This window comes from Diceros bicornis, chromosome 5 (genome assembly GCF_020826845.1).
Source record: "Diceros bicornis minor isolate mBicDic1 chromosome 5, mDicBic1.mat.cur, whole genome shotgun sequence".
Classification (NCBI taxonomy): Eukaryota; Metazoa; Chordata; class Mammalia; order Perissodactyla; family Rhinocerotidae; genus Diceros; species Diceros bicornis.
In genome coordinates this window covers 49,572,832-49,586,864 of record NC_080744.1, presented here as the reverse complement: position 1 = coordinate 49,586,864, position 14,033 = coordinate 49,572,832, and the positions used below count along the sequence as shown (strand labels likewise).

Genomic DNA, 14,033 nt, shown 5'->3' with positions numbered 1-14,033 from the left:
TATTTTCAAATATATGTGCATTCAGTGCTATCAATTTCCCTCTAAACACTGCTTTTCCTGCATCCCACAAATTTTAATAAGTTGTATTTTTATTTTAGTTTAGTTTAAAATATTTTAATGTCTCTAGATACTTCTTTGGTCCATGTGTTACTTATTTAGAAGTGTGCTGTTTGGTCTACAACTGTATTTCTTTGATTGATTTCCAGTTTATTTTCATTGTGGTCTGAGAACATAATTTGGATGATTTCTATTATTTAAAATTTTAAGGTGTGTTTTATGCTCTAGAACATGGCCTATTTTGGTGAATGTTCCATGTGAGCTTGAGAACAATGTGTATAATGCTGTTGTTGGAGGAAGTATTCTATAAATGTCAATTAGATGCATTTGATTGATGATGCTGTTTCGTTCAACTATATCCTTACTGATTTTCTGCCTGCTGGATCTATCACTTATTGAAAAAGGGATGTTGAAATTTCCAACCATAATTATGGATATGGTTATATTTTCTTGCAGTTCTATAGGTTTTTGCCTTATATATTTTGATTCTCTGTTGTTAGATGCAAACATGTTAAGTATTGTTATGTCTTCTTAGAGCATTGACCAATTTATCATTGTGTAATGCCCTCTCTTTATCTCTGGTAATTTTCCTTGCTCTTAAGTCTGCTTTGTCTGAAATTAACTTAACTACTCCATCTTTCTTTTGGTATGTCCTTTCACATCCTTTATTTCTAACCTATCTGTGACTTTTTATTTAAAGTGAGTTTCTTGTAGACAACATATAGGTGGGTCTTGTGTTTTTATCCACCACAAAAATCTCTGTCATTTAATTGGTGTATTTAAAACATTCACATTTAAAGTGACTGTTGATGTAGTTGAATTAATATCTACTATGTTTTTAACTGTTTTCTATTCATCCTGTTTGTTCTTTGTTCCTTTTTTAAAATCTTCTGTTTTTCTCTGTTTTCTGATTTTAATTGAGCATTTCACAAGATTCTATTTTCTCTCCTCTCTTAGCAAATCAACCGTACTTATTTTTCCCCTTTTTTGTGTTTGCCCTAGAGTTTGCGATATGCAGTTACAGCTAATCTAAGTTTACTTTTCAAATAATACTATGCCACTTCATAGGTAGTGCAGGTACCTTAGAAGAGTATTCCCAATTCCTCCCTCTCGTCCCTTATAACATTTCTGTCATTCATTTTATTTATCCATATGTCATAATCACCCAATATTGTTACAATTATTACTTTGAGCAGTTAACTGTTAGATCAATTAAGAATAAGAAAAATAAAATATTTTATTTTACTTTCATTTATTCCTTCTCTGATGCTCCCTTTCTTTATGTAGATCTGATTCTGTCCTACATCATTTTCCTTTCCTCTGAAGAACTTCTCTAACAGTTTTTGCAGGGCAGGTCTACTGTTGATTAATTTCCTCAGTTTTTATTTGTCTGAGAAAGCATTTGTTTCTCCTTCACTTTTGAAGGATAAATTTGGTGAATATAGAATTTTAGATTGGTGTTTCTCATTCATTCAATACATTAAATATTTTACTCTACTCTCTCTTGCTTGCATGATTTATGGCAAGAATTCCACTGTAATTCTTATCACTGTTTCTTTAATGGTAAAGTGTTTTGTTTTGTCCTCTGACTTCTTTCAAAATTTTCTCTTTATCTTTGATTTTATATTATTTTAACATGATATGTCTATTTTTTGATATTTATCCTGCTTGGTCTTCTCTAAGTTTCCTGGATCTATGGTGGTTTGTTTTCTGTCATTAATTTCAGAAAATCCTCAACCATTATTACTTGAAATATTTCTTCTGCTCCTTTTTCTCTTCCTAGTATTTGTATTATGCATATGTTACATCTTCTGTAATTGTCCCACAGTTCTTGGATATTTTGTTCTTATTTTAGTACTCTTTTTTTCATTTTAGTTTGAGAAATTTTATTGATATATCTTCAAGCTCACTGATTCTTTCCTTGGCTTTGTCTAGTCTAATGAGACCGTGAAACGGATTCTTCATTTCTGGTACAGTGTTTTTGATTTCTAGCATTTCCTTTTGATTTTTACTTAGAGTTTCCAACTCTCTACTTATATTACCCATCTTTTCTTGCATGTTGTCTTCTTTTCCACTGGAGCCCTTCACATATTAATCAATGAATCATAGTTACTTTAAATTCCCCCTCTGATAATTCTATAATCTATGTCACATCTGAGCCTGGTTCTGATGCTTGCTTTGTGTCTTCAGATGGTTCTTTTTCTGGTCTTTTAGCAGGCCTTGCAGTTTCTTGTTGAAAGCAGGACATGATGTACCCAGTAATGGGAAATGAAATAAACAGGCCTTTAGTGCAAGGTTTCATGTTGATCTAGCAAGGAGTTGAGCTGTGTTTAAAGCTTGCTGTAACTGTAACTGCCAAAGATTTTGGTTTCCTCTAGTGTTCTTTTTTTTCACTCCTCTTCTCTTGTTTTTGAGTTTTTTAAGTGCAGTTTCTTAAATTGAGTCTGTGTCTTGCAGCTCTCTCAATTGTAATCCACTGTTATTGTATTGAAGCCCTGTTGATGTGGTGGTAAGATGTAGGAAGGGGAAATGTTCTATAATCTTATGATTTTATCTCAGGCTTTTATATGTTCTATAATCTTATGATTATACCTCAGTGGGCCTATGTCCCTAGGCTGTGACCTTCACAAAAATTTCTTAGGCTATTTTTTCACCCTTTAGGTGAGACAGGAAAGCTAGAGGGGCTAGAGTTGGCTTATTGCCCTGCCCCTGGGTCAGATAGGCTCTGATAAAGTATTTTCCCTTGCTTAAATTAAGGAAGGAAGGCCTTTGTCATGGAGTCCACTCTGGGAGTATCTCAAATGGTTACTTTTCCCATAGGCATAATTCGAAACGATTCCTTTTCCCTCTCCCTGTCCCAAGTGAGATTTTTCTCAGATCTGCACCTTGAAAACCTGGTAGGTTCCTGGAGGTAAAAACCTTCAAAAATATGTGGACCCCCTAAGCCTGGGACTCTGGTAGTTTCTCATCTCGAGCTAGTCAACACTCAGCCTCCATGAATTCATCAAAATGACCATTTAAGCGCCTTAGCTGTTCATGGGTCCGATGGTGTCTGCTCCATTTAAGCTGATCTTGGCTGAGATTCTCTATATTCACTTGTCTCTCCAGATTATGGGGTGGCAGTTGCCCTGTAACCTCAGTTCTCTAATGTGTCTAAGAAAAAACTAATTTTCAGGTTTTTTCAGCATTTTTTCTTGTTGTAAGAATGGGAATGATAATTTCCTGGCTCTTTACATGTCAGAACTGAAACCCAAAGTCTCTTACCTATCTTTTAATCTATAAATTCTCCCTCACTGTTTTTCTTCCCTTGCAATTTATCTGTTGAAGAAAGTAGAGTCCCATTTCTAAACTTTGCCGATTGCCCCCCTATGAGGACTTTTCACACATTCTTCTGGCTTCTATATTTTCTGGAAAGTTAAAGGCTTGATCAAATTCAGCCTAGATTAATGGTATGATTATTTTATAGGAGTGTTGTGTAGTTCCATTAGGAGGCACATAATGTCCAGTTTTTCTCTTTCTTATAACATAAAGACTGGGCAGTACATTTGCTGTTGTCAGCCTGATCCACTGTTATAAAACTCTCCATCAGCAATTCACCTAATGGTTTTAATAGCCATTGATGATCATGGCCTAAATCCATTATTTCATTAGGACTTCAATGGTGATATTCTAATTCTACCATTGTTTCCATATTTATTCACTGAAATTCTTTTAAAAAGTCTTTCCCAAATTAACCGTTTGCACCCTTAAATACTATTTGTACAAGAAATGTGATATAAATGGTTGATTGTTTCACTTCATTTACTAGTTTTTAGAGTAAAGTGTTGTTTCCATAACATCTTCCAAAGGTGACTAATGAGAGTTTTTGTGTGTGAGTATCATTAAGAACTAATGGATTTTGACATATTTGATGTGTCTCAATCCATTATCATTATTAGTCCTTTTTTTGATAATATTATTTCATCTTTGGCAAGTGCAACCCCCTTCAAATTGGCTCTGGTGTCCATTTGACATGAACCCAGTTGTCTCTAATAGCTTCCTTGTCTTTCAGTAAGACAAGGTATTGCAGAAACATTTTACTTATTTCCTGGCCCAGAATTGGTATCAGCCATTTCTTCAAGGATCCCTATACTCTCTAAGCCCTACACTACTAATACAAACCACACATACAAGACAGTTTGAAATATCAGTGATGGTGGACTGCAGTTTGCTAATATTTGATACCATTCTGTTAGCTGTATGCCCTTAACTATAGATAGGATGTTTATCAGGGTAACAAACGTCATTACTACAGATATTTCTGTAAAATAAAGTTAACGTCTCAGTCAATAATCTACTTGTTTCAAGTAACGTTCCATACAACACAATTCCAATGCACCAAAATAATATTTATCTATCTCTGAAAACTAGCTTGGTATTTTCCCTTTCTGGCTACCATTTATTTGGATATCATTTTTCATACTTCTACAATATCAGCTCTCCAGCCTTATTCCAACCTTCATCCTCCATAACTGCACCCCTTCTTTCCCCAACCCATTTAGTTCATTCCCGTTTCAATTTCATCTACGTAACCAACACCCATCCTAGAAGTCCTGGTCAACGAATGTAAGGAATTCTCAACCTCAGATGACTCTACAATTTAGTAACTTCCTTATCCCACTCATATTCTGTTATTGTCCCATAAAGGAGGACAAATGGCCTGCTATAAGTGTGTACACAGCAATAATTTGTCTCTCCCCACTACCCAACAATTTGATTTGGCCTCTTGAGCAGCACTTTTCAAACTTTATTCTGCATGGGCATCCCCTGTGGTCTTGTTAAGATACAATTCTGATTCAGTAGGTGTGAGGTAAGAGCCAAGATTCTGCATTTCTAACAAGCTCTCAGTGTGCAGATGCTACTGGTCCTGGCCCTAGACCATGCTTTGAGAAACAAGACTCTACTGTGCTGGGATTATATGCTCCTATGAAGAGATATTCCAAACACACACCTTTCTCCTTAATCTCACCCTCTGTTTATCTCTACTCTTATGCTTAATGATCTTCCCCCCTTATGTCATCTAAAACAAAAGATTGACATCAGGTGCAAGCTTGGACAATTCATATACTACTGCCTTTTTGACAATGAGAAATTTGTTACATCATGTGGTAGTTTTAAAACATGTTACAGATTATTTAGTATTTCCTCTCTTCAAAAAGGGAAGTCTAGGGGCCAGCCCAGTGGCATAGTGGCTAAGTTTGCGTCCTCAGCTTTGGCAGCCTGGGGTTCACTGGTTCAGATTCAGGGCATGGACCTACACACCACTCACCAAGCCATGCTGTGGTGCTTGTCCCATATACAAAATAGAGGAAGAAGGGCACAGATGTTAGCTCAGGGACAATCTTCCTCAAGGAAAAAGAGGAGGATTGGCAACAGATATTAGCTCAGGGCCAATGTTCCTCAGCAATAAATAAATAAATAAATAAATAAATAAATAAATAAATAAATAAAAAACAAATGAAAAAGGAAGTCTAATTCTCCTCCCCTTGAACATAGATCAGCCCTAGAGACTTGCTTCTAAAGAATTGCAGAGGAAGTGATGCTGAGTGACTTCCAAGGCTAGGTCATAAAGGGAATACAGCTTCTGTTTGCCTCTCTTTGGACCATGTATCTTTGGTCCAAAGTATCTTTGAAACTACCTTGTAGTTGGCCTCTTGAGCAATGCTTTTCAAACTTCCATGTATCTTTGGAACTACCTTGAAGCTGCCATGCTAGAGAGAACACACAGAGACAGAGAGGCCTGAGAGCCCCAAGTGTTCCAGCCCAGTTGTTTGAGTCTTTCCAGCCCTAGACCAGACATGTGAATGAGCTAGTCTGCAGACAACTTAAGCCCCAGCCCCTGACCACAACTGCATGAGAGACCCAGAGCCAGAACCTCCCTGCTGAACTACAGGCAGCTCACAGAACCATAAGAGGTAATAATAAATGTTTGTTAATATTCTAAGTCACTCTTTTGAGGTGGCTTGTTAGGCAGCAGGAGGTAACTGGAAATGTCACATTTCCACTTTGCCCCAACTCCCAAAGACCTCAGAGCCAAATTTGACACTCAATCACTCCAGCTCTATTAGCTCTCATGGTTATCACGTTTACTTCTTCCTCCTGTCTGAGTCTTGGGTTTTTTTCTGTTTATTAACTTTACTATGCCTGTGTCCTTTTGTGTAAGCTGCCTCAAATTCTTTTAGAAAATACAGAAGGTATAAATAAACAATGATTTTCTGTTTCTCACTCATTTGCTTCTACATTCTCATGTCTCAATTTATTTTCTTTCATTCTTTCATGTTGTCTCAGAAAAAAATTAATATCCTATTTCTTTTCTCTTCTTCAGTATCTTTAATCTCTTGCCATCTGTCTCCTTGCCATCTGATTTTTAAATAGTACAAAGCTCTTCTATCTTGAGAAAACCTTTATACTTTCACTACTGCCGTGTTTATTACTTTTTTTCACAGTCAATCTTCTGAAGAATGTTTCCCTTCTATTTTATTGAGGCTTAAACTGAGTTTTCACTGTATATCAGTAAGTGAAATTTGACAGCTCCTCCAAAGTAAACATGTGAGTATGGTTGGTGCTTTAAATTAATGCAGAAGAACAACAATAGACTGCTAATACTGTTACACATAAAAAGCATTCCTTGGTCAGCACTCAAAGACACCTCCCTAACCATTGTATGTATCTCCAGCGGACACTTTTTCCCCATCTATCCTTTAGCAATTTGTAAAACCATATTTTTTCCAAAAACATTGTTAATTACATCTCCAACATTCACTCGGATAGAAGTAACACCATGTATCTTTCACCATTTGGCCCAGGAGATTATCTTTGCAAAACAAAAGCCTGGTAATAACAGGAAAAGTGACAGCTTTTCATTAATATTTAATTGTGTTGTGTGTATGATAATGCAATAAATCCTCCCTCTTTGACACTGTCCTCGTGTACTCTGAACTAATGTCTCCTTGTTCTTTACTATGACAACATCTGTCCCCAGCATTGATGAGCACTAATTAGGAATAGTATTGGTTGGGGACAGGGGCGTGTCACTGAGCATAGAAGGGAGGATAGGATCTGTGCCAAACTTGGTCCAGGATCAGAAATATGTTTACAGCATCAATGGGAGTGGATGTAAGGAATTTCAACAAGAATGTCAGACCATATATTCTGCATCTAATGCACATTGTCCTATGAAGCCCTCATTTTCAGAAGCTGATTATTTATTCAAAATTCTGTTTTTGGAATTACTGATTCTCTTCTGAAAACCATTCAGTGGTTACTTATTTCCAACAAGATAAAACACAAACTCCTTGGCCTGGCTTATAAGTTCTGTCTCATCCAGTCTCATCTCAGCCTCTTTATCTCTTCCAACCCCGTTTGCCAACTGACAGACAGCTTATCTACATTTCTGCCAAGCTAAACTATTTGCTTTTCCACAATTGTGACACATTTCTTTATGTAACCCAGGCTTTGCAGATGCTGTTCTCTTTCTCTAGATTTCCATCTCCTATTCTTCTTATACCAAAACCTCCTTCTTACCACCATTTGTCTGATTATCATCTGCTACTCCTCAATTCTCAACTGGAATATCAATCCTACAGAAGGATCTACTTGAAGGATCTATCTGACTACCCACATTGGGGTTAAGTGCCCTTTCTCTACATTCAAATAGCATCCCGTCATATCACTATGTCCAGTATATTGGACTAACCTTCTCACATGTCTGTTCTCTCTAACAGGGCATCTGAGGGAGAGATCATGTTTTTTTCTTTTAACATTATATCTCCTGTACCCACAGAACCTAACACAACATCTGGCACACGATATGTTTGCAAAGAATGTTATATGTTGAATGAGAACTGCACATTCATTTCCTTCGATGCTTAAAAATAGCACATCTTATACATTTGAAGGTAGGTTTGGTTTTCTAAAGCAGTCAAAAGTTATTTGGATTAAGTAGGGAAATAAAGCAAATGATCAAGATTAATGAAAGCAGTTTTGAGGAGATAACTACTACCTCCTCCACAAAAAAAATGTTACCACTGCTGCATAATGAGACTGATTTTCCTGTGTAGTTTTTGAAATGTCACTGAAAACCTTCCCAAAGAAGGATTTAGAGTGTGAGAAATAACAACTGAGGAGAATGAGAAAATCATACCTTAAAGAAACTCTTTTGAAGGAAACAATTTTCCTTTGCCTGTATAGGGAGCAGTTATGTAGCAAAGTGGTTCTTTCTTTTTTTTTTTTTTGTGAGGAAGATCAGCCTTGAGCTAACATCCATGCCAATCCTCCTCTTTTTCCTGAGGAAGACTGGCCCTGGGCTAACATCCGTGCCCATCTTTCTCCACTTTATATGGGATGCCACCACAGCATGGCCTGACTAGCGGTGCCTCGGTGCACGCCCGGGATCTGAATCTGGGCCGCCAGCAGCAGAGCGCACACACTTAACCACTATGCCACGGGGCCGGCCCCTAGAAAAGTGGTTCTAATGGAAAAAATCCTGGGATGGAGTTCCAAGTTCTGTCTCTAGCTCTGGCACTGGCCAGGTATATGACGTTGGGGAAAAGATTCCACCATGTGTTTCCTTCCGTTGGCAAAAGAACAGATGAATAGTGCTGCTTATCAGGGTACTGCTACACTGTGGGCATTCTGGGACCCTGGCACCAAATTCTAGGAGCAACCTCAGGCACCGTCACAACCAAAAATGCCCCCAAGGGGCAGCACTGCCCCCAGTGGAGGACTACTGCCAGATGATCTTTCCTGTCCTTTACTGTTCTATCATCTTAACTAGACTAGTTTTATTTTTTTTTTGGTAAGGAAGATTAGCCCTGAGCTAACGTCTGTTGCCAATCCTCCTCTTTTTGCTGCGGAACACTGGCCCTGGGCTAACATCCATGCCCATTTTCCTCTACTTTATATGTGGGATGCCTGCCACAGCATGGCTTGATAAACAATGCATAGGTCTATGCCCAGGATGTGAACCTGGGAACCCCAGGCTGCCAAAGCACAGCACGCGAACTTAACCACTATGCCACCAGCCTGGCCCCTTGACTAGTTTTTTTACAACCATCACTTTTATTTGTTTCCAGGAAAGGTCTTAGGAGATTCAGCCAATTGGATTCCTTTCTGAAAGTGAATCTTTCTCATTATTTGGGCTCTGTTGGATATCTGAAATTTCATCAATAGATTCTTAATCTGGGTTAAAACACTAACATTTGAGGACTCTTACACATGCACTAGATTCCCAAAAGACTCAAATTAATATCTTAAGTCAGGTTTAGTTGTTATCTGGAAATGAGTAGAGAAGAAAGGACTAATCAATGAGGAAAAATAGCCTAAAATTAGGAAGATCTTGATAAGGTTTTGAGAATTAGAATATTTCCCTCTAAGGAAGAGAGATAAAGGTAGTAAACACAGTAATCAGTTAGTGCACCAGCTAAAAATACCTTAATCTACTGCTAAGGGATACAGAAAACGTGAATATCTCTGGCCTTTCTTATGACACATAATGGGGAATAAATAATAAAAATAAAAATAAAGAGAGAGAGAGAAGTACTAGAGGAGTATAAAAGAAGAACTAGAACCAAGAGGTTGGGAGAAATTCTACCTAGACTTTCACACTATCCGTTTGAAAGGATGTAAGTATCTTAGTCTATACGATAGCGCTAAGGTCTGATAGACTGTTCCTTCATTTTTCTCCAGCACCTAAAATATAATAGATGTTCACTAAATATTTGCTGAGTGAATAATAAGAGCCTAAATATTTCTTGATTGTTGTATTTGAATGCACAACAGAATGGGATAACCCATCAGCACCATTGGGCTATCAGCACAGGTTAATGAGATAAATTGGGTCACAATGCCCTCTCTGATGAAATGGCATTTAGGAGGGGGAAAGTTAGGAAAAAGTGTGCTCTTAGGGAGATAACAAGTTGAAGTGAGAGCCAGAATAAATAAACTAGCTGAAAGAAACGAAAGGGTAAGGGTACACCAACTTCTCCCACTTGACAAGTTTGTCAACAGCCAAACCTGTTAATAATCCATTTCTGGCACTGTCACTCTGTGGTGACCAAGGAGATTTGAGCTTCTCATTAATGTTATCTCAGGAGACCTAAATTGACCACAGTCATGTATTTTAATAGAAGTGAAAGCCTGTAAATCAATGGACTAAGCATAAACTTTGGAATTAGGCAGATGTAGGTTTAAATCCCAGAGGAGTGTACATCACCATGTTCCTTCACCCCATTTTAAATCCACCTACCCTCCCCCCACTTCCAGAGCAGAAGCATTGCATTGGAAGGAGCTAATCAGATAGATTAGGTAAAACTCTCCAGGATACAAAACACTTAGTTTGTCTACGTACTTAGTTTTTATCTTGATGAAAAATATATAATATTGGGGCCGGCCAGGTGGCGTAGTGGTTAAGTGCGCGTGCTCCGCTGCGGCAGCCCAAGGGTTCGCAGGTTCGGATTCCGGGCACGCACCAACGCACCACTTGTCAAGCCATGCTGTGACAGCGTCCCATATAAAGTAGACGAAGATGGGCACAGATGTTAGTGGAGGGCCAATCTTCCTCAAGCAAAAAGAGGAGGATTGGCATCAGATGTTAGCTCAGGGCTGATCTTCCTCACACACACACATATATATAATATTTACAGTCATCTCAAAAATAATAGAACTTCACATATATTTTACTGTACTTGGAATCACGTATGTATATGCAAGTATCATTATGATTTATTATCACATCTTCAACAGTTAGAGTTGTTCTCCCTTTGGGATATTAACTGGTGATGTGGTGTGCCATACTCTAACCTGGGGAATGTGTGATCATTCCACTTTATCATCAACTGAAGCTACACTGCTACTGAAAAATTATAGTTGTATGGTCTTGAGCAAGTAACTTAACCTCTGTGAGCCTCCTTATTTTTTAAAAAGGAATTACAATAACATATAGAGCTTAGTATGTGTTAGGTCCTACTCTGAACACTTTACACTGTATTACCTAATCCTCATAACCTTCCTGAGAAGTAAGTACTATTATCATCACCATTTTGTAGAATAGGAAACCTGGGTCCCAGAGAGATTAAATACCTTGCCCAAGGTTACACAGCTTTTAAGTAGGGTAGCTTGGATTCAACTTCAGATTGTCTTGCTCTGGGGTCCAAGTTCTCAGTCACTGTACAGCTGCTTCTCTTGCTCACCTCCAAAACATTCCACACAGCAATCATTACAATCAGATCTTATTGTTACTCTGCTTTAAAATCTTACCATGGCTCTATGCTGCTGTAGAGGAAATAACCAAATTTCTATTAGGAACTGAAGGCCCTGAATGATCTGGTACCTGCATGCATCTCCAGCCTCACTCACACTATGCAGTTTACCTGCTAACACTCCCGAGGATGCTTTCTCAGACGTTTTTCAGATATATACGATATATGCAATATATCATGATATCAATATACATATCATATATGTGATATATTTCATTTAAAAAGTTTGATTATATGTGTGTCTGTAATAGTATAGTATATTTTTATATTACATTTTATATAATATTTTAATAAAAATAGGATCATACCAAACACATCCTTATGTTACCTGCTTTTTTTACTCAGAAATGTATCAAGAACATCTTTTCAAGCCCATAAATACAATTTTGCAACATCATTTTTGCTATACCACAACGTAATTCATCTTCTAGAGTCAAACAATCATAAACAAATTTTTATTATAATAAAAAGATGCTGCATTCAGATGATCTTTACGGCTAAAACTTGGTGTAATTTGTACTTATTCTCTCAGGAAAATTTCCTAAAAATAAAATTGTTGGGTCAAAGGGCATATGCATTTTTGAGGCATTTAGTACATATTGTTAACTGCCCTCCAAAAACATTTTACTAAAGTTCACTCACACTAGCAAATATAGCATGCCTTCCTAGTATTATTCTATTTTATTTTGGTCAGTTTGATAGGCAAACAAGCAACCAAATGCCCAGCCAAGATACTAATTTAATTTGCATTTCTTTGAATATTAATAAGATTGGGAAAATTTTTATATATCTATTGAATATTTGTGTTTTGGGCGAAATGCCTACTTTTTTTGCCCATTTTTAAATTGGGGTATTTGTTTTACTTGTTTATAAAACCTCACTTGTTTATTTATCAAACACTTATCTAGCATCTATACCATTTTCTAACACTGTTCTATGTGTTAGGAATACAACTGAGTTTATGATCAAACCAACTTTTACAATCTCCTTGATGTCCTTCCAGCTTTGGCCCCTAATATAGTCCCAAGGCCAACGCCACATGTTTTAGGGTTTTCATTACGTACAGCAGCACTTTTAGCTACTGCTATGGACTGAATGTTTGTGTCCCCCCCAAATTCATATGTTGAAACCTAATGCCCAAATTGATGGCCTTTGGGAGGTGATTAGGTCATAAGAGTGGAACATTCATGAATGGGATTAGTGCTTTTAAAAAAGAGACCCCCTCCCCCGCCCCAGAGTTCCCTAACTCTTTCCACCATGTGAGGTTACAGCTAGAAGGCACGGATTATGAACCAGGAACTGGGCCCTCATCTGACACCAAATCTGCCAACACCGTGGTCTTGGACCTCCCAGCCTCCAGAACTGTGAGAATTAAATGTGTATTGTTTGTAAGCCACTCAGTCTGTGGTATTTTTTATAGGAGCCCAAATGGACTAAGACAGATAACTAATTCCATTTCAGTTGTTGATTGCTGCCTTAAATGCCAATAATTTTATTGTGTCACGTGGTTCTGGGGTTGCCTGGGCTCAGCAGGATGGTTCTCCTACTGCTCTTACTTGGGATCCCTCACAAGGATGCCATCAGATGTCCTCTCAGCCTGGAGTCATTTAGAATCTGGAATGGCTCACTCATATGCTTGCTCCTCTCTCCCTCTCCATGTAGCATTAGGTCTCAGAGTGGGCAACTGGGAATTGATATGGATTATTTCTGAGGATGGCAAGTTGATAACTGAAGGGCTTACATTATCCATGGAATGAGCTGGATTCAATTAAGGGGACCAAAACATGAAAGATAATCCAAAGGAAAGAACTGACATCATGCATAATTCCTAAGAGCAATGCAAAGTCCCAAAGCGATTTCTATGTCAATGTCCTTTCTCTTATTTGTGCATCTTCTCCTTTTGTTGTATCAGTTAAAAATAATATGTATCAAAGTTTGCTGAAGAAGCACTACCCAAATGTGAGACATTGTTGCTGTTATAAATTAGAGTTTGCTTCTAGTTTGTGAATTGATTTTCTCAGGATAACATATAGAGTATTAGGATACTCACTGTAGACCACTCTGCTCCTTGACCTTTTCTGGGATGCTAATATAATTAAGTTTGGGGAATTAACCTTCCCTTCATGTCAGAATGTGCTAAAATCTATGGGACAGTTTTTCTTCTGGAAACTTCCATTTGCTGATGATTAAGTACACAATGTTGCAATCATTTATGTGGACAGCTGAGCAGAATTTACAAGGAGACTGCAAAATTCAAACCGCATCTGGGTCATTCATTTTACAACATTGTCTCACGTAATTATTCTGCTCTTACATGAAGCATTTAGAGCATGGAAAATAACTAGGTTTGGTCACTGTTGTAGTAACAACTTCAAATTGCTTTGATAGCTACCTTTTTTAAGATCCAGAATTCTATCATAAAAAATATGCTTACTTGTCTATTCTCATTTTGCTTTCAATGTAGGCACTTCCAAAACATGAAGAAGAAATATATTTGACCTTGAAATCAAGTGCTAGAAAAATAACCTGTCTAGATCTTACTTTTCACCTAAAATATTATATTATAGGGCTGCTCAATGGCACTGCTATAATCAACAGCCTGCCATCATTCTTTTAAGCTCCTAGTTTCACAGGCTTATAACTTCTTTAAAAGTCACTCAAGGATCTTCAATCTCACTG

The 14,033-nt window shown here is 37.5% G+C and overlaps 1 protein-coding gene and 1 long non-coding RNA gene across 8 annotated transcripts in view; one reads left to right on the top strand and one right to left on the bottom strand.

Moving 5' to 3' along the window:
- Window positions 1-14,033, top strand: part of WDR72 (WD repeat domain 72) — a 294,043-nt gene that overhangs the window by 45,612 nt on the left and 234,398 nt on the right. The window lies entirely within an intron of this gene.
- The window catches only part of LOC131406098 (uncharacterized), a 37,708-nt gene that overhangs the window by 17,310 nt on the left and 6,365 nt on the right, over window positions 1-14,033 (bottom strand). The window lies entirely within an intron of this gene.